General features: G+C 39.6%; 1 pseudogene; it reads left to right on the top strand.

Annotated features, from left to right (window-relative positions):
* Positions 1–1,345: 1,345 nt before the first annotated feature.
* Positions 1,346–22,210, top strand: part of LOC129036156 (zinc finger CCHC domain-containing protein 10-like) — an 82,050-nt pseudogene continuing 61,185 nt past the window's right edge.

Below are 22,210 nucleotides of genomic sequence, written 5' to 3'. Positions count from 1 at the left end.
TTCAGGGAGTTTTACAGTTTAGGGAAGTAATCTTGTTTAGCAAGATCAGGAAATGTCTTAGTCACTGGGAATATAGTTCAAGGGAAGTTGTCTTTGTGATTTGCTAGGAATAGTGGGTTCTCCTCCACAGTGAGCGTCACTCTTTGCCTTTGTTCTGGAGAGCACATGGTATATCTAGGTCTTTCTCTGTGCCCTTGATCTGGAGAGCACATGGCACTTGCCGATCTCTCTCTGCCCTTGGTATGGAGAGCACATCGCATTTTCAGTTCACTGTCTGACCTTGGTCTGGAGTGCATATGGTATTTTCAGGTCTTTCTCTGGCCTTGGTCTGGGAAGGACTTGGCATTTCAAGGTCCGCAGTGCCACGTAGTGAGTTAGGGATTCTCTCCATGAGGCACATTGTTGTTCCTTTACTGAAACACTCTAGCTTCCCAATTATCTTCCCTTTTTGTGCCTCTCTGCCAGAAATCAGGCTTCATGCTGCTTCTATAAATGAGAAAATTCTGCCTTCAACAACTAGGAGTAAAATATTCTCCAAAACAAAATTTTAGTCTTGATACTGTCCCATCAGCAGGAAAACGGCCATTCGGTCCCTATGTTCTTTTAAGGCACCTATTCTGCCTCCAATTAGACTGGTACTTAATTAGTCAGGAGATTTTAAGTTCAGAAGTTAATGAGAACCATTCTCTAAGAGTAAATGCTTTAGCACAGGCTATAATAGCAGGGTATAGAGCTCAAAGCACCACATGTCTTCCATTAAGGAGGCAAGTGAAACAGTTGCCCAAATGCAACTGTCACAAAGTCTCTCCCAAGATCCATTTTTTTGGAGAGCCAGGCAGGTCAGAGAAGTCTAGAAAGTCAGAGGGAAATCACAGTCAGAGAATTAAAGTTGCATGGGTGAGCATGACTAATCCCAATTGCTTAGTTCCTCTGGTCCCATGGCTGGGGGTCACACCTGCAACCATGGGCAGCACACATTCAACAAGGTGCCGGGACCCAGGAACCACAGAGGGAAAACAGCAGGGGCAACACTCCCACTATCTTCCCCTCCACCTTAGCTCATGCCAAAAGGAAGGAGACTTAATGGGACACCTTCTTCTCACTTCTCTTTCTAGATGGGTAACAGATCATCTTTAGCCTATACTCTCCTGTGGAATGCATTCAGAAGCACTGGGACTCCTTTGACCCCGAGACTTTGAAGAAAAAATGGCTTATTTTCTTTTGCACGAGGGCATGGCCTTTTTATCCTCTTGAACCAGCCTGGCCTGCTGAAAGGAGCCTTAATTTAAAGTTATCTGATTAGATCTTTTCTGCAGATTTGAGGGCAAAAGGTCTGAGGTACTTTATGTACAGTCTTTCTTTGGCCTGTGAGACAACCCAGACCTTTGCAAGCATTGATCCAACCCTTTTAGCAATCATACCAGATGGGCCCAAAGGGAATGATTCCCCAAGAATAGAAAAGAAACTTCTGGGGGAACCATCTGAGACAGCTATTGGGTGTCCCAGCCCTTCCAGTCTCCCTTATCTGGGGCCACCTCCAACCACACCACCAGCTCTTCCACCTCCACTATCTTTAAAATCTCCCACTCCCCCACCTTTACTCTTACTACTAAAGGAAATGCCCAATGGAGTTGATGCCACTGGAGTTCAAGTTCCCTTCTCATTGCAGGAACTTAAGCAAGTGAAGGGAGAATTAGGCCAGTTTTCTGCTGATCCTGATAGGTATATAGAAGCCTACCAAAATTTAACTCAGGTATTTGACCTCTCATGGAGGGATGTTATGCTGCTTCTAAGCCAAACCCCAACTGCAACTGAGAAGCAGGCAGCAGAGAATTTCAGAGATGAGCAATGTGTCTTTTATAGTAGGCATAAAAGGAAAGGAGAAAATAGGGAAGGCAAAGAGATAATGGAAACACCATTCCCAATAGGAAGGGAAGTAGTTCCTCTTGGCAACCTTAACTGTAATCCCAATGATGCTACAGGTGAATGGAAAAGGAACCATTTTTAATGTACATATTGGAGGGCCTATGAAGAACTAGGGCCAAACCTCTTAATTACTCTAAAATGTCCATGATAGACCAAAAGCCAGATGAGATTCCCTCAGCCTTAATGGAAAGGCAGAGAGGCACTCATAAAGCGCACCTCCCTATCCCCTGAGTCAGTGGAGGGACAGCTTATTTTAAAGGGCAAGTTTATTACACAGGCAGCTCCTGATATTAGAAGAAAATTGCAGAAGCAGACTATAGGATCAGATGGAACCTTACAGAACCTCCTGAAGGTGGCCATCTTGGTCTTTTATAATGGGGACCAGGAGGAGGACCAGGAGAAAGAGAGGAAGCAACAGAGAAGAACAGAGGTTCTAATAGCTGCTTTACAGGCTTCCAAAGTCCAGGATCCTCAAGGTCCATTTGCTAGTTGCTATCAGTGTGGCAAGTCAGGACACTTTAAGTAGGAGTGCCCAGGCATGAAGAAGAAATCACAATGACCCTGTCCTGCATGTGGCGGGAACCACTGGAAATCAGATTGCTTCTGGAGATGAAAATCACTGAGTTCTAAACCAGTCTCACAGAAGGTCCATAAGGACTGATGGGTCCTGGGGTACAAACCCCTGGCTCCAGTGACTCAAACTGCCATTACAGCACAGGAGCCCCAGGTAATTCTGGAAAATGAAGGAAGAAAAGTAGATATCATTCTGGACAATGGAGCCAGCCACTCTCTTCTCCTCTCTAATCCATGCCTCTCCTCTTCCAATAGCACAACCATGATGCGTATGTCAGGAAAAACTCTAGTTTGATATTTTTCACAACCCCTTAGTTGCAGATGGGGAAACCTACTATTTACAAATTTTTTTTTCTTTCTTTTTGAGATGGAATTTTGCTCTTGTTGCCCAGGCTGGAGGCAATGGTGTGATCTCGGCTCACTGTAACCTCCACCTCCCAGGTTCAAGTGATTCTCCTGCCTCAGCATCCTGAACAGCCGGGATTATAGGCATGCACCACCACACCCAGCTAATTTTGTATTTTTAGTAGAGACAGGGTTTCCCCATTTTGGTCAGGCTGGTCTCAAACTCCAGACCTCAGGTGATCTGCACACCTTGGCCTCCCAAAGTGCTCAGATTACAGGTGTGAGCCACTGGTGCCTGGCCTACACATGCCTTTTTAATTATGTCAGAAGGCCCCGCTCTTTTATTAGGTAGAGAAATTTTGGCTCACATGGGAGCCAGTATTCTTATGGCCCCAGTACAATCAGTTTGTCTCCCCCTGGTGGAAGATAATTTGAATCCAGAAGTGTGGGCAACTCAAGGAAGACTAGGTACAGCAGTAACTACTAGGCCAGTCCAGATTCATCTTAAGGATCCCACTTTTTTTCTTAACCAGAAAAAATATGCCCTAAAGCCAGAGGTTAGGAAAGGACTAGAAGCTATTATTAATAACCTGAAGATTTAGGGCCTCCTCAAACCTTGTAAAAACCCCTGCAACACCCCAATATTAGGAGTGCAAAACCCAGTGGGAAATAGAGACTAGTTCAGGACCTCTGCCTCATTAGTAAAGCCACAGTCCCAATCCATCTGGTGGTACCTAATCCCTATATCTTGCTGACCTAAATATCGGAGGGAACTAAATGGTTGGCAGTCCTAGATTTATAGGATGCCTTCTTCTGTATACCATTACCTGTTTGCCTTTGAAGATCCCTCTGCCCAAACCACCCAGTTATCATGGACGGTGCTGCCTCAGGAATTTCAAGATAGCCCTCATTTGTTTGGACAGGCATTGTCAAAAGGCCTCTCTGATATTTTCCATTTTCAGGTCTAAGTTTCTCAATAGGTGGATGATACACTACTCTGTTCCCCAACTGAGGAAGCTTCTCAGGAAGGCACTGAAACTCTTCTTAATTCCTTAGCCAACAGAGGATATAAGATTTCAAAATCTAAGGCCCAGCTTTGCAAAACTTCAGTAAAGTACCTGGGCTTAGTGCTGTCTGAAGGGACCAGAGCATTAGGGTAAGAAAGGATTAAGCCCATTTCCTCCTTTCCCCTCCAAAAAACCGTCAAGCAACTAAGAGGATTTTTGGGCATTACAGGATTTTGCAAGCTATGGGTATCTGGGTATAGTGAGATAGCTCACTCTCTGTATCACCTCATAAGAGAAACTCAAGCAGCTAAAACTCATCTCCTGGGTATATGAAGCTCAAAAGACCTTTAACCAGCGAAAGCAGGCCCTACTTAAGGCACCAGCTCTCAGCCTTCCCATAAGAAAGGCCTTCAATCTGTATGTACCAGAAAGGAAGGGAATGGCCCTGAGAGTTGAGAACCAGCTCAATAGTCAGTGGGTTACCTGAGTGAGGAACTTGATTTGCTGGCTATAGGATGACCAGCATGTCTCCAAGCCATTGCCACTCTGGCACTACTGGTCCCAGAAGGATCAAAATTAACCCTGAGAAATGACTTAACTGTTTATACCCCATATAATGTGGTGAGATTATTGTCCTCTAAGGGAAGCCTTTTGGTTAAAAGACAATAGGCTCCTTAAATATCAGTCTTTATTGTTAGAAATTTGCTCTCACTTACACCCAGCCACTTTCCTTCCCATGGGAACTGGGGAGCCTCAACATGACTGTGAATAAGTTGTGGTACAGACCTATGAAGCCAGGGAAGATCTCTGGGAACCTCCCACTAGAAAATTCAGATTGAGCCCTCATCACAGATGGAAGCTTCTTTGTAGAGCAGGGAGTCCATAAAGTAGGAGATGCAGTAGTCACTTTGAATAATTTTATTAAAAGTGGATCACTCTCTCCAGGCATAAGTGCTCAGCTAGCTGAACTGATAGTTCTTACAAGAGCATTTTGGTTAAGCAAGGGAAAGATAGATAATATTTACACTGACTCCAAGTATGCTTTCCTGGTTCTCCATGCTTATGCTGCCATTTGGAAAAAAAAAGGTACTTTCTTACTGCCAATGAATCTCCTATAAAATATCATCAAGGAGTTATCTCAGCTTTCCTTCCATGAGAGGTAGCAGTGATGCATTGTAAGGTACATTAGAAGGGAGTAGGTGAAATAGCCAAAGAAAACAAGCTAGCTGATCAGGCAGCCAAGTCAGCAGCAAGAAATCCTCATGACATCAACACACTTCAAGCCCCTCACATCTGGGAAGGCTCCTTAAGAGAAATCAAGCCTCAGTACTCCCCTACAGATATAGAATGGGCTATTTCTTGAGGGTACACCTTCCAGCCCTCAGGATGGCTGCAGCAAGAGTATGGCAAGCTCCACTTTCCAGCCTCCAGTTAGGGAAAATTTCCTAAATTCCTTCACCAAGCTTTTCACTTGGGAAAGGATAAACTTATCAAGGTGCCCAGAGATTGTTTTCAGGAGAGAATTTACTAAGAACAGTAAAACAGATTGTTAATGCTTGTGAAGTCTGTCTGAAAAATAATCCCCGGAAAAGATGGCTTCTTCTTCCTCAAACCCAAAGGATGGGACTCTATCCAGGGGAGGACTGGCAGATAGACTTCACCCACGTGGCAAAGGCATAGGGCATCCAGTACCTCCTGGTATGGGTAGATACTTGCATTAATTGGGTAGAAGCATTTCTATGCCATATATAAAAGGCCTCTGAGGTAGTAAAGGTGTTAGTGAATGAAATTATTTCCCATTTTGGTCTACCTAAGTACCTCCAAAGTGACAGCAGCCCCTCATTTATGGCAGCCATCACACAAGGATACTCAAAGGCACTAGGCATACATTACCATCTCCATTGCACTTGGAGACCCCAGTCCTCAGCAAAGGTAGAGAAGACAAATGATCATCAAAAGACACCTCAAGAAACTGCCCCAAGAAACTCACCTTTCTTGGGTTGCTGTTTTTCCCATGGCTTTACTGCGAGTAATAAACACCCCTTCAAAGTTAGTTAGGTCTAAGCCCTTTTGAGATCCTGTATAGATAGCCATTTCTCACCAATGATTTCTTATTAGATCAAGAGACCTCTGAATTGTTTAAACCTGTAACATCTCACTTTAAACAGGAATTAACACAACTATCAGAAGCTCAGCCCCAAGAAGTAGGACCATCTTTATTTAACCCAAGAAATTTGGTATTGGTAAAATCTCTTCCCTCTCTCTCTCTCCTTCCCTAAGCCCAAACTGAGAAGGTTCTCACACCATTCTCTTTTCAACACTCTTAGCAGTAAAAATTACAGGTATCAACTCCTGGATACATCACACTTGAGTCAAAGCCTGAATAAGCTGAGAGAGCAACACTTGACAGCTCAGAGGAACATCTTGGATACAAATGTGGAGAAATAGAAGACCTTAAGCTGAAAATCATAAGACAAGTAAATAAGCAAGGGCTATGCATCTTACTCAGTTCCATCTCCACCATTCAGTCATTTCTACTTTTTCTCTCAATGTATGCTATCAAATATTGAAGCTTTTTTCGACACATAATTGCAGGGATAAAAGTTACTGAAAAGAAGGGTACATATAAGTTTTACTATCACTGAGTCTGCTAGGACTTTTTATCAGATTTAGTTATACATCACTCCCTTCAGCTCCTACAATATCAGCCATGGCCCATTTGTACAACAAGACTAATTACTGGGTCTGCCTTGAGCATTTTTCTCAGTTCAATAACACTGAGGAACCTCTCAATGACCTGGAACTTACACTTTTAGGATTACCTTTGTTAGCCTTACCTTTAGCCCTTAAAGACCTATCAGGCATAAATGGGACACGGTATGGGAATGCTTTCAGTTAGTTAACTAACTTCTCTTAGGAAAATACTCTGCCCCCAGTGCCAAAGAACACTCTCCCTAAAGATAAGCTTCACACCCTCAGGCTAAGAAAAGTTGACCGGGTAATAGCAAATGCCTCCCTCTGCTTTAAAAGCGTGGGGAAAGACCAATATTTGGGATATTTGGGAGAGCTCAAATATTATAACATCACACTTGTAATTGCTGATAGTTCAAACATTTGGGGAGGAGGATGGAATAAGGGTGATCTAAAAGGATCAGAAGCTCTAATGGGGGTGGGGGGCTTTCAGAATCTAGCCTCTCCTTCTGGTTGGAAGTCCCAATGGGAGTGGCATGCTCTAAGTAACCCCTTTGACTGTAATGTAAGGAATAACTTGTGGGTCTTTCCCAACATGTGCCCTCACAGAATTCCAGATCCTTGTATGATGTTTGCTAATAGTAGTGGCCTACAAGCCTGCAGGAAAATTGGAGACTTCTGGACTGACAGTCCTTGCCACAAAAATTATCTGCTATATTGGCCAGGCCATATTATTTCCCTATTTTGTCAAAACTCCATTTGTCAGGTGAACCCTTCTTACTTAGCATGTAATATTCCAAATGGCATTGCAAATGAGTATCCTGAGTATGGAAATCCCTGTTCCAAAGATGCTTCTACTATATCTAATGGGAGAAAGCTTCTCAGATATGAGAAGTGTCTACCTATGTCCCTCAGAAGTCACAACTTAGAACCATCTTTTCAAGGGTCAGGATTATATTTTCTTTGTGGCTCCTAGGTACACTTAATCTTCCCTGCACTGGTAAGGAACATGCATCATAGTAGCAGTGGTCCTCAACCTATTGTTTTTAAATTCCACTGACATGTCTGGATCATCTGGGGATATCCCTAACCTAGGTTCTTTTTATACAGTGCACTATCTCAGATACACCTAACAAAGATATCTATCATTTCCATGCCCCTCATATAGAGATTTAACTTAAAGAGGAGATTGGAGAGGGCATGCACATGACAATCCCATCTTAGAAAGACCATGGATGGGAAATTCTATAATCAGAGACCACTTCTGGTTTGCTAGTATTCCTCCCCTTTAAAGTCAGTACTTAATATTTCCATTATGATGCAATGAGGATGGAAGGCAACAGTAAGAGTCACAGAAGCACAATAACAATCCATAGACTCTTTAGCCTTAGTAGTAGCACAGAGTAGATGGGTGCTAGATGTCATTATAGCTGAGGTAGGGGATACCTGTGCAATCTTAAATGAAACATGCTGCTTTTGGATCAACACCTCAAGTCAAGTAGAAGAAAATCAACAAGTGCTTAAATATAAAGTTAAATCATTGACAAGTTAAGAGAAAATTCAGGCTTCAGCCTTGAATGGCCACAATCCCTTTTTAATGAATTACAGTCTTCTTTGTGGAACTGGTTAGCTCCATTATTAAGCCCCCTTTTGCTCATATGTCTTATATTAATGTTTAGACCTTGTCTACTCAATACTATAATTTGAATTGTTTTCTGTCACTTAGAAGCAATCAAACTACAAGTGGTGCTGCAGGTCAAACCACATATTGACATGCCTTTCTTCCAAGACCCCTTAGATTGACCCCTGGAGGAGTCCTAGCTGTTGCCTCAACTCGACGCCCGTTTTTAGCAAGAAGTAGCCAGAAATAGTGGTCACCAAACAGTCAGTAATAGCAGTTAGGGTTACCACTCCTGAATGGGAAATGATATAGGGTCAAGAAGAAATCCCTTAGGTAGCTAGTAAGGGTATGGGAGTCCTCAGTAAGGCTTATAATTTTTAACGAGAAACAGCCCAAAATCATTTTCTAACAAAGACCAGCAGCCTGTAAAGTCATGCTGAAGACATAGACAAGCAAGCTGGGGTTTGCACAGGTGAATGCCAGCAGGAATTAGGGACTAGATATGTTCAAGATGGTGGATCCATCTTCCCTTCTCTGCCAGCCATGTGTACAGTAAAAAGCAGACGAGATGGCACTGGCCAAGGGGAGAATTTATTTGCATAATAAGATTAGGGTGGGGTGACCAGCATTCCCCACTCTCTATGTAAATGTCACACCTGATCAAACCAATCTGTGAGCCCCATGTAAATCAGACACCACCTTTTCAAGCAGGACTATAAAATCTGATGCCTCAATCACCAACTGGTCGTTTCCACTTGGAAGATCTCTCTATTTCAATACACACAGCTGTTTTTCTTTCTCTTTTCTTCTACCTATTAAACCTTTACTCCTAAACTCCTCGTGTGTGTCTGTGTCCTAAATTTTCCTGATGCAAGTTGATAAACCCCGGATATATACCCCAGACAATGCAGCCACTTTAGCTTCTTTAGTTGTATGTGTGTGGTCTTGTTTCTGGGTTCTCTATTCTATTGAATTGGTCCATATATGTGTTTTTGTACCAGTAACATGCCTTTTTGTTTACTGTAGCCCTGTAATATATTAGAAAGTTGGATAGCATCATGCCTCCTGCTTTTTTCTTTTTTTTTTATTAGAATTACCTTGGCTAGTTGGGCTTTGTTTGTTTGTTTCATATAAATTTTAAAATAGTCTTTTCTAGCTCTATGTAGAATCTCAGTGGTAGTTTAACAGAAATAGCATTGAATGTATAAATTGCTTTGGGCAGTATGGCCACTTTAACAATATTGATTCTTCTTATCCCTGCACATGGAATGTCCATTTGTTTGTGTCATGTATGATTTCTTTATGTAGTGTTTTGTAGTTCTTCTTGTAGAGATTTATCACCTCCCTTGTTTGCTGTATTCCTAGGTGTTTTATTCTTTTTGTGGTAATTGTTAATGAGAGTAAGTTCCTGATTTGATTCTTGCCTTTATTGTGGTTAGTGTATAGAAATGTTAGTAATTTTTGCACATAAAATTTGTATCCTGAGGCTGTGCTGAAATTCTTTATCAGCTTAAGGATGTTTGGGCTGAGACTCTCAGATTTTCTAGATATAGGATTATGTTGTCTGTAAACAAGAATAGTTTGATTTCCTCTCTTTCTGTTTTGATGCCTTTTATTTCTTTCTCTTGACTAATTCCCCTGTTCAGGACTTCCAGTACTATGTTGAATAGGAGTGGTGACAGAAGGCATCTTTGTCTTGTGCTGCTTTTCAAGGAGAATGCTTCCAGTTTTTGCTCATTCAGTATGATATTGCCTGTGGGTTTGTCATAGAAGGCTCTTATTATTTTGAGGTATGTTCCTTCAATACCTAGTGTGCTGAGAGTTTTTAACATGAATGTTATTAAAAGCTTTTTCTGCATCAGTTGAGATAATCATGTAGTTTTTGTCTTTAGTTCTGTTTATGTGATGAATCACATTTAATAATTTGCATATGCTGAATCCACCTTGAATCTCAGGGATAAAACTTACTTAATCATAGTGGATGAGGTTTTTGATGTGCTGCTGGATTTGGCTTGTGAGTATTTTGTTGGCGAGTTTTGCAACAATATTCTTTGAGGGTATTAGCCTAAAGTTTTCTTTTCTGTTGTAGCATCTCTGACATGTTTTGGTATCAGGTTAATGTTGGCCTCATAAAATGAGTTATAGAGGAGTCTTACCTCCTCAATATTTTGAAATAGTTTCAGTAATATGGTACCAGCTCTTCTTTGTACATCTAGTAGAATTCAACTGCAAATCTGTCTGTTCCTGTGCTTTTTTTAATTGGTAGGCTATTTATTACTGCTCATATCAGAACTTATTATTGGTCTGTTCATGGATTCAGTTTTTTTCCTGTTTAAGTCTTGGGAGGGTGTATGTGTCCAGGATTTTCTCTATCACTTTTATAGTTTTTAGTTTATGTGCACAGAGGTGCCCACCATATTCTCTGATGGTTATTTGTATTTCTGTGGAGTCACTGGTAATATCCCCCTTGTTATCTCTCATTGAGTTTATTTCAATCTTTTCTTCTTTATTAATCTAGCTAGTGGTGTATCTATTTTATTATTTAAAAAAACAACTCCTGAATTTGTTGATCTTTTGAATGTTTTTTATATCTCAATCTCCTTCAGTTCAGCTCTGATTTTCATTATTTCTTGTCTTCTGCTAGCTTTGGAATTTGTATGGTCTTGGCTGTGTAGCTCTTTTAGTTGGGATGTTAGATTGTTAACTTGTGATCATTCTAAGTTTTTGATGTGGGCATTTAGTGTTATAATTTTCACTCTTAACACTGCCTTATGTATGTCCCAGAGATTCTGGTAGGTTGTATCTTTGCTCTCATTAGTTTCAAAAAATTTCTTGATTTTTGTCTGAATTTTGTTATTTACCTAAAAGTTATTCAGGAGCAGGTTATTCAGTTTTCAGGTAACTGTATAGTATTGTGAAGTTCTTAGTCTTGATTTCTAATTTGATTGTGCCATGGTCCAACAGACTGTTATGATTTCAGTTCTTTCGCATTTGCTGAAGAGTGTTCTACTTCCATTAATGGATCAATTTTTAGAGAATCTGCCTTGTGGCATTGAGAAAAATGTATATTCTATTGTTCAGCGGTGCAGAGTTCTGTAGATATCTATCAAGTCCAGATATGTCTAATATTGTCAGTTGGCTGCTAAAGTCTCCCATGATTACTGTTTGGGAGTCTCAGTCTCCTTAAAGATCTCTAAGAACTTGCTTTATAAATCTGGGTTTTCCAATGTTGGGTGCATATATATTTAGGATAGTTCAATTTTCTTGCTGAATTGAACCCTTTACATTATGTAATGCTCCACTTTGTCTTTTAAAATCTTTGTTGGTTTAAAGTCTGTTTTGTCAGAAACTTCAATTGCAACCTCTGCTTTTTTTCTGTTTTCCATTTCCTTGGTAGGTTTTTTTCCATCACTTTATCTTCAGCCTATATGTGTGATTGCCTGAGATGGGTCTCTTGAAAACAGCATACCAATGAGTCTGGATTCTTTATCCAGCTTGCCACTCTCTGTCTTTTCATTGGAGCATTTAGCCCATTTACATTTAAGGTTAGTATTGATATGTGTAGATTTGATCCTGTCACCATGATGTTAGCTGGTTATTTTGCAGACTTGTTTATGTGGCTGCTTTATAGTGTTGCTCATCTGTGTACTTCAGTGTGTTTTTGTAGTGGCTGGTAATAGTCTTTCTTTTCCATATTTAGTGCTTCCATTAGGAAGAGCTCCTGAAAAAATGGTAGCAAATTTTCTCAGGATTTTCTTGTCTGATAAAGATTTCATTTCTCCTCCACTAAAGAAGTTTAGTTTGGCCAAATATAACATTCTGGGTTGGAATTTCTTTTCTTTAAGAATGTTGAATGTTGGCCCTCAATCTTATCTGGCTTGTAGAGTTTTAGCTGAGAAGTCTGCTGTTAGTTTGATGGTCTTCCCTTCATAGTTGACCTGACCTTTCTCTCTAGCTGCCTTTAATATTTTTTCTTTCATTTTGACATTGGAGAATTGGGTGTTGGGGATAATTTCCCAAGTAGATAAGTAGCTTACTGGGGTTCTCTGCATTTCCTGTATTTGAATGTTGGCCTCTCTAGCTAGGTTGGGGAAGTCCTCATGCATGTTACCGTGAAATATGTTTTCCAAGTTGGTTCAATTTTCCTCATCTCTTGCAGATTCACCTATCAGTCACAGATTCACTCTTTTTACATTATCCCATATTTCTTTGAAGTTTTGTTTATTCCTTTTCTTCCTTTTGTCTCTATTTTTTTCTGCCTGTCCTATTTTAGAAAGCCAGCTTTCAAACTCTGGGAATTTTTTCTCACCTTGGTCTGTTCTGTTATAAAAAATTATGATGGCATTTTGAAATTCTTGTAGTGTGTTTTTCAGGTTGTTTACATTCTTCTCTATACTGGCTATTTTGTGTGTCACCCCATACAATGCTTTGTCATGATTTTTACCTTCCTTGCATTGGGTTACAACATACTCCTATAGTTCAATGAACATAATTCCTGTCCATATTCTGAATTCTATTTCTGTCATTTCAGCCATCTCAGCCTCAGCCCATTTCCAAACCCTTGCTGGAGAGGTAATATGGTCATTTGGAGGCAAGAATGCACTTGAGCCTTTTAAGTTTTTAGTTTTATTGCACTGATTCTTTCTCATCTTTTTGGGTTTATCTACCTTCAATCTTTGAGGTTGCTGAAGTTTAGATTTTCTTTGCTTTTATCCCATTTTATGACCTTGAGGATTTGATTGTGATATGAGGTGGATTCAGCAGACTGGCTTCATTTATGGGAGGTTTTAGCAGGACAGCATTCAGCTCTCAACTCCTAGGCTGTGTGCTCTAAATCTGAAGGACATGTACTGGGCTCCAATTTTGTTCTCTGGCTCCTCAAGGTTTGGAGTCCACTGTGCTAGGGGTTGTAAGGGTGAGGTGCAGCAGCTGTAGCAGAGTGCTAGCAAATGCAGGGGTGCATGCCTGCCTGTGGGCATTCACCACAATGGCAGAAATAAGGCATCTGGGGGGAACAGGGGCTCCTGCTATAGTCTGTGTACACTGTTGCACTGGAGGTGGTGTGGGCTTTGATCAAGGTGCTGGCCAGCACAGGTCTAGATGCCTTCTCTATGCCCCACAAGCAGGAATGATTGCTCAGGGTGTGAGAGGATCCCCTGTCCTTTGTGCAGCCTTAGCTTAAGGGCAGGGTGCTGGTGGGGGCAGGGCTTGCTGGCACTTTGCCTGCCAAGGCTCCCTCTGCAATGGTGGTCAGTGGGATTGGAGGGCATGCTGCATTCTTGCATGCTGGTGGGGCAAGTAAAACAAAACCTGCCCATGCAGACATGTGCCAGCAAAGTGATGTGGGAAGTTGCCATGGGCTTGGGGAAGCTTTTGTATGGGAAGAGAATGTGTGGGCTGGTGTGTGGTCATAGGAGCTGCCTTCCAGGAGCTCTCCACCAGTCAGACAGGGTCCCCTCGTGCAGAAGCTAAAGTGTGGGCTCCCAGGTACCCAAGACTTTCCTGTAAGTAGATGTGGCCAGGCTGGGGCACCAGGAGGACAGGAGACCAAAGAGTGCTCAAGTTGGCCCAGCTCTGTCTGATGTGCAAGACCACCCTTCAGAGATTAGGTCTGACAGTTCCCCTAGGGCTAAAGTCTTTTATGGGAGCAAGTTGAGCCTAGGGGAATGGCCATCCCTATCACTGCTCCCCTACAGATGCTCTTGCACCAAGCCCTCTGGGCTCCACATCAGCTGGTTTCCTGCCCCACCACTTCTCTAAGCACCTCTCCCAGCCACCTCAAGTGTCCATGGTGGTCGAGTTGTCCCCTCCTGCCATGGTGCCAGATGCCCCTGGTGAGAGACAGTTGCTCTTTTCCAGTTTTACTCATATCTTCCCCTAAAACTGTTGTGGTTCAAAAATAAGTCCCAGCATGCAGTAGGCTGTATAGGGTTCCCAGCTTTCTCCCCCATCAGTCCAGCTTCTGTGTCTTCCCTCTGTCCCCTCTTGGCACCTTCTTTCTGAAGATTTGTTAAAAGCATGCCATTTGTCTCAGTACTTCATGGGAGCTATTCCTCTTGTTTGTATCTAGTTCGTCATCTTACCTTCTTTCTCAACTCATCTTAATCTCACAAAAATATAATTTTATATGAATTGAATAGTAACTCCACATATTTCTTCCCCTAGCTCCTGGCAATCCCTGTTGTACTTCCTACTATGAGGTTGACTACTTTAGATACCTCATGTCAGTAGCATCACACCTTAATTGCCCTCTGATTGGCTTTTTTCACTTAGAATAATGGAAAACATTATGTAGATTCATCAAAAATAAAAATTAAATAAATACATATGGTTTAGTAATCTGACTCCTGGATATTTTCCTAAAATAATTGAAATCAGGATCTCAAAGAAATACTTGCACTCTCATGCTCATTCCATCATTATTCACAATAGCCAAGATGTGAAAACAACTTTAAGGAATAGAAAAAGAAGATGTGGTTTATATACACAATATTTTATTTTTATTTTCTTACACTCAGCTGGGTTCCCATGTTTATTAACTTCTGTGCACAGGTAGTCAACAAACTGTATAACATTTATTTCTTCTTTCTCATCCTTCTGTTAACCAAACCTAGTGATCTGGTGTATGTGAGTGACCATAGTTCTCTCCAGGCTTATATTACCATGTGCAAATATGTGTATAATATAAATGCATAGAGATTGTTCTTACAGTTTTAAAAACCTAGTATAATTTTATTTATAGTACTCTGAATCTTGTCCTGTATTAATAAACATGATGGAAAAACATCCAATTTTCAATACTTGGGTGTAATTGTAACTTATGTGTATTATTTCATAGACTAGATGTAACACATTTGTTTTTCAAACATGTACCTGTTAACAGACTGCTACTTTGTTTTCAATGTGAATACTTGCTCCTTTTTTCACTTCTTATTTTCACATCTTTATTTTCTTGAGGAATTTCTCTTTTGAAAACTTAATGAGAATTTTGACCCTATTGGATTTGACCCTTTCTAGTTCCTAACCTTTTTGTCATATTGTTATGTGCTATATATCCTCTGCAATTTTTAGGATTTCATCTTTCATGTTGATATCTCTTTATTTATTCAGATCAGTTGCCCTTTAATTATTTAGCATTTTATTGAAAGCTTTTTAATGTAACACTATTTATTTCTTCTGTACTAGAAAAGTTGATCCATATGATAATTTTAATATCATCTAATATGATTGGAAATGTGCCAGTGTCTCATTTAATAATGTTATTTTCTTCCCAGCTTTTATTTTAGGTTCTGGTGTGCATGTACATATTTGTTATGTGGATAAATTGCATATTGCAGGGGTTTGGCATTGAGATTATTTTATCACCCACGTAGTGAGCATGTACTTGATAGGTCATTTGTCAATCCTCACCCTCCTCTCACCCTCCATCCTCAAGTAGGCCCCAGTATCTATTGTTGTCTTATTTATTTCCATGTGTACTCAACATTTAGCTCCTAGGTATAAATGAAAATGTGGTATTTAGCTATCTGTTTCTGCATTAATTCACTTAGGATAATGGCCTCCAGCTCCATTTATGTTGTTACAAAGGACATTATTTCATTATTTTTATGACTGCATAGTATTCTGTGGTGTATATGTAACACATTTTCTTTATCCAGTTTGCTGTTTATGGGCATCTAGGTTGATTCGATGGTTTTGCCATTGTGAATCATGCTGTGAAGAACATATACATGCATGCGTTTTATGGTAGAATGATTTATATTCCTTTGGGTATATATCCAATAATGGAATTGCTAGGTCAAATGGTAGTTCTCTGAGATATATTCAAACTGGTTTCCACAGTGGCTGAACTAGTTTACATTTACACTAATAGTGTTTACGGGTTCCTTTTTTTCTGTAATCTTGACAGCATCTGTTATGTTTTAATTTTTTAATAATAGTCATACAGAATGGTGTGAGATGATATCTCATTGTGGTTTTGATTTACATTTCTCTAATGATTAGTGATGTTAAACATTTTTTCACATGCTTCTTGGATTTGTATGTGTCTTCATTTGGGATGTGTCTGTTCATGTCCTTGGCCCTTTTGATAATAGGGTTGTTTGTTTCTTGCTTCCTAATTTGTCTGTTTCTTATAGACTTGCTGGGTGCATAATTTGGAAATATTTTCTCCCATTCTTATAGATTTGTTGGATGCATAATTTGCAAATATTTTCTCTCTTTCTGTAGGTTGTCTGTTTGCTCTGTTAATGGTTTATTTCTGCACAGCAAATTTTGCTGTGCAAAAACTTTTTAGTTTTATTAGGTCCCATTTGTTTGTTTGGTTGGTTGCTACTGTCACAATTTCTTTTGTATTCCTCATCATGAAATGTTTGTCCATTCTTATGTCCAGAATTGTATTTCCTGGATTTTCATCTGGGTTTTTTTGAGTTTTAGGGATTACATTTAAGTCTTTAATTCATCTTGAGTTAATTTTTTGTATGGTGAGAGGAAGGGGTGCAGTTGCAATCTTTTGATTATGCCAGTTATACCAGCAACATTTACTGACTAGGGAGTTGATATGGTTTGGATCTGTGTCTCCATCAAAATCTCATCTTGTATCTCCCATAATTTCCATGCATTCTGGGAGGGACCCAGTTTGGAGGGCTCAGAAGAAGATAGGAAAATGAAAAAAGTTTGGACTCCCTAGTGACTTGTTGAATGGCTTTGACCAAAATGCTGATAATGATATGGACAATGAAATTCAGTCTGACATGGTCACAAATGGGAATGAGGAACTTGTTGGGAACCGAGGCAAAGGTGACTCTTGTGCTTTAGCAATGAGAGTGGCAGCATTTTGCCCCTGCTGGAGAGATTTGTGTAACTTTGGACTTGACAGAGATGATTTAGGGTATCTGTTGGAAAAAATTTCTAAGCAACAAAGCACTCAAGAGGTGACTCGAATGCTGTTAAAGGCATTCAGTTTTAAAAGGGAAACGGACCATAAAAGTTTGGAAAAGTTGTAGCCTAACGATATGATAGAAAAAAAATTCCACTTTCTGAGGAGAAATTCAAGTTGGCTCCAGAAATTTGCACTTGTAGAGCCAAATGTTAATCCCCATGGGAAAAAAGGCCTCCAGGGCAAGTCAGAGACCTTTGCTGCATTACAGGCCCAGAGATTTAGGAGGAAAAGATGGTTTCCTGGGCCGGGCCCAGGGTGCCTGTGCTGTGTGCAGCCTAGGTACTGGGCACCCTGCTTCCCAGCCACTCCAGCTGGGGCCAAAAGTGGCCAAGGTACAGCTCAGGTTGTTGCTTCAGAGGGTGGAAGTCCTAAGCCTTGGCAGCTTCCATGTGATATTAAGCCTGTAGGTGCACAGAAGTCAAGAATTGAGATTTGGGAACTTCTATCTAGATTTCAGAGGATGTATGGAAAAACCTGGATGCCCAGGCAGATGTTTGCTGCAAGGATGGGGCCCTCATAAAGAACCTCTGCTAGGGCAGTATGAAAGAGAAATGTGCAGTCGGAGCCCCCTCACAGAGTCCCAACTGGAACACTGCCTAGTTGAGCTGTGAGGAGAGGGCCACTGTCCTCTAGACCCCAGAATGGTAGATTCACTGACAGCTTGCACCATGTGTCTGGAAAAGCCACAGATACTCAATGCCAGCTCTTGAAAGAAGCCAGGAGTGGGGCTATACCCTGCAAAGCCACTGGAGTGTAGCTGCACAAGGCTATGGGAGCCCACCTCTTGAATCAGCATGACCTGGATGTGAGACCTGGAGTCAAAGGAGATCATTTTGGAGCTTTAAGATTTGATTTCCCTGCTGGATTTTGGACTTGCATGGGGCCTGTAGCCCATTTATTTTTGCCAATTTCTCCCATTTGGAATGGCTGTATTTACCCAATGCCAGTAACCCCACTGTATATAGGAAATAACTAACTTGCTTTTGATTTTACAGGCCCATAGGCACAAGGGACTTGCCTTGTCTCAGATGAGACTTTGGACTGTGGACTTTTGAGGTAAGGCTGAAATGAGTTGAGACTTTGGGGGACTTTTGAGAAGGCATGATTGGTTTTGAAATGCGAATATATGAGATTTGGGAGGGGCCTGGGATGTAATGTTATGGTTTGGCTCTGTGTCTCCACCCAAACCTCATCTTGTAGCTCCCATAATTTCCACATGTTGTGGAAGGGACCTGATGAAAAATTATTGAATCATAGGGGTGAGTCTTTACTGTGTTGTTCTCTTGATAGTGATGAGTCTCACAAGATCTGATGGTTTTAAAATCAGGAGATTCTCTGCACAAGCTCTCTCTTTGCCTGCTGCCATTCATGTAATATGTGACTTGCTCCTCCTTGCCTTCTGCCATAACTGTGAGGCCTCTCCAGCCATATGGAACTGTAAGTTCATTAAACCCTTTTTTCCATATAAATTACCCAGTCTTAGATAGGTCTGTATCAGAAGTGTGAAAACAGACTAATACAGGAGTTATTTTCCCATTTCTTGTTTTTTTTGACTTTCCCAAAGATCAGATGGTTGTAGATATGCACCTTTATTTCTGGGTTCTCTTACCTGTTCCATTGGTCTATGTGTCTGTGTTTGTAGCATGTCCATGCTGTTTTGATTACTGTAGCCTTGTAGTATAGTTTGAAGTTAGGTAATGTGATGCCTCCAGCTTTGTTCTTTTTATTTCTAAGAATCTATTTCTTTATATTTCAGATATTAACTACATTATTTAAAAATACTAACCACTAGTTTACTTGTTACATGCTGAGGATAGAATGATAATAAAAGTCACATAGCAAGGACCAGCCTTTATATTTTATAAAAGAAATCCTGTTTTAATTACCTTCCATTCATCTTATTATTGAGAGAAGACTTTCTAGCCTTGGATTTTGGGGATAGTTGACTATTCAATGCCCTACACTGGACAGATAAAATCCACAGTATTTTTCCAGTCACCTATACTCACAGATTGAGAGGCAAGAACACACAATGCAGGGCCACATGGCAGTTGAAATTGGGAAGAAAAGGAATAACTGGAAACTTTATAAGGCATTCTCTGCAGCAAAAAGAGGATGAGGTGATCCCTGGCATCCACAGAAGAATGTAACTGACTTGTTTGAACAATTCCACTGTCTGCCAGGAACTGAAACATACTACTCATGTGTAAGTAGGAACTAGCCTGGTTCCCTCAAAAAGGAGGGTTGTTTGGCTAACAAATTTTATCTAACTGAAGGAGCAGAGGGGGAGGGGAATTGTGATGAGTCCATTCCAGGTCTTTTCACATTTCATCAAATGTCAAGGCAGCACCTAATAGTGTATCTTAATGTTAGAATTACATGTAAATGCCCAATAAAACATACTAAACAAAATGAAAATTCACAAAAAAGACCACGAAGTTCTGTCTGATACTATCAGATAATAATTTTTAAAAGGAGAGAGCAAGAAGATTTGTTAAGGTTTAATGTGATTAATTTTAGTGTTGAAAACAAATAAAGCCTTGGTAAAGGCAAATAAACCTTATTTGACTTGAAAATAATAACAATTAGAAAACATTAAAATGACATGAAAATCAATGGGCATGAATGTATTGTTTCTGTAAAATAAGATATTAATGTGGCTTCATAATAGTTTTAATTTAGTTTACTATATTAATAAATATGGAAATGTATATCAATAGAATTAGATTCAGAGATATAAATAACCTGAACTTTTCTATGTATTTTCCTAGGGAGCATGTCCATATTTAAATTTTAAAATTAAAATTATATAATAGTTTATACAAAATTTAGGCAACACAGATCACACACACACACAAACACACACATTTGTTCACTGACTACTTTCACACAATCATTCAGTAAATATTTATTGGATAATGCGACACTACACTTTGTCCCTGCCCAACAGGGATAAAGACATATTCACAATGTGTTTAAGATCGAGAGAGGAGAAAGACATGTATGTGCGGAAATTTAATTGAAACTTTTCTGAGGTTCAACATAAGCCAAGTGCTATGGATGTAAGTATGAAAGATGAAAACCATCATCTTTAAAGTTTATAGTACATATCACAGGGAAGTATTCAATTGATATTAAAAACAGTCTATTAGCTACTCAGTGGCTCCTATAGCTATTGCTGCATATTATTAGTAATGTTTTGTATTCGCACTTGGATATTTAATTTTAATTATTAGAATTATATAACATATATAAATTTTCATAAGTCTATTCAAAGTAATTCAATTAAGCATATCCTTACTAATATTTTCCTAAATAGCATCTAAATATTTAAAAAATGGAGTCCGGCTTTATTGATATTCTTTACTTTTATGAAATGTCTCTTTTTTTAAATTTAATTTTTTTGGCAGGATGCGTCTTTGTCCTTCCTTTTTTAGATGTTGTTGTTGTTGAGAGTTTTGTGTCATTGTCCTTTAATATTGGTGAAAAAATAATTTAATTAATTTGATTGTAGCACATGTACTTTAGAATGCATATTTTGAAGTCACTTTGCCCCTCACCAATTAATTCCTGAAATAGAAGGCTACGTGCAGAAAGATATAAATTAATGAAGCTTATAAAATGTCAGTAACATATTAAAATAATTTAATGTATGAGCTGGAATTTACCTTACTTGTAGATTTGAAAATCAGATTCCAGGCTGCTTACAGGTGTCTGATCCATTCAAATCTGCCGTTTTCCTACTTACAAGATTTCGGACAAGATGTGATGCAGCTTCATGATAAACATTTTGAGGTTGATTGATGAACACAAAAAGGCAATAATCCCTAAATTTTATAATTTTCCATGCTGCTCAAAACAGGTCCCATGGCAGGGCATCTTCTGATTTAATTCTTTAAGTAAATCCCCAGGCCCTTAAGCTCAGCAGGAATATTGTATTCCACACAATCTTATAAACTCAATAAATTAAGAGCTGCGTGGTTTTGTTCATTTCCACTAAGAGAGGGCACCTTGTTATAGTAACAAGAAGCGGGAGGCATTTGTAAAATATCTGGGGCCCTGGTTTTATTTGCTTGAGCGGAGTCACCATCACTAAACAAAATAAAAGGATGTGTGTTTCTTCTTTGGGCAGCATAACCCCACAAGCCAATATAACACAAAGTTCACAGACAAAAAAGGAAGGTCCTCCAAATAATGACTTTGCAATGATTCTCAGCCTTGGCTATATCTTAAAATCACCTGCAAAGCTATTTCAAAATATTGATTTTCATGTCTCAATCTGACCTCTTGAATCAGAATTTTTAGCAGTAGGTCCCAGGCATTGCTGTATTTTAGAGTTATCTGGATGATTCTAGCACACAGCTGGGTTGGGAATCTCTATCAGTTTGTGAATAAAGAACAAGTTGCTAGGCTTGGGAAACTCTTAAAATATATATCAAATAATTATGGCTTTCCTTGATGCAAAAAATTCAATGTATTTCTCTTTGGAAAATTTTGGCCTTTATTACTGTGTGTGTGTGTGTGTGTGACCGTGTGTGTGTGTGTGCGCGCGTGCGCGCGTGCGCACGCTCTTCATGCAAAACGTCTTATTTTTGCAATTTTCTCATACACTAGGATTCTGAGCTCATATCAAGATTGTCAATATATAATTTTTGAAGACAAGTTTTCTAGTTTTGTCCTGGGTACAAATGCTTGGGACAGGTTCTCCTTCTTCAAGACCTTTTCATCTGTAGCAGGGAAAAGGTAAGGAGCAGACTAGCTTGACTCATCTCAATAATAATATGGTAACTATAATTAATGTCATAATTAATCAAAACAACAACAATTATTTACCATAATGAATGCCATGGAGTCTGCTTACATACATTTGCTTATCTGTGGATGTGTTTTTCTTCTCTTAGGCTTGTCTATTATATAAAACCGGCCAACTTATGTTCTTTAGTCACTTACCAAACTTTTTGAATTGCAGATAACATTCTGTCCTCTAGTATATTTTCATTCCATTTTATCAATGTCTATATTTACTTTTTTGTAATTTTAATACAATTTTGGAAATGAGACATAAAGCACATATATATTTACTATCTTGAAAACCTTATTTAATTT

The sequence above is a fragment of the Pongo pygmaeus genome, chromosome 4, assembly GCF_028885625.2.
Source record: "Pongo pygmaeus isolate AG05252 chromosome 4, NHGRI_mPonPyg2-v2.0_pri, whole genome shotgun sequence".
NCBI classification, from domain to species: Eukaryota; Metazoa; Chordata; class Mammalia; order Primates; family Hominidae; genus Pongo; species Pongo pygmaeus.
Note: the sequence above shows the minus strand (reverse complement) of the source record. Positions and strands in the feature narration are given on the sequence as shown.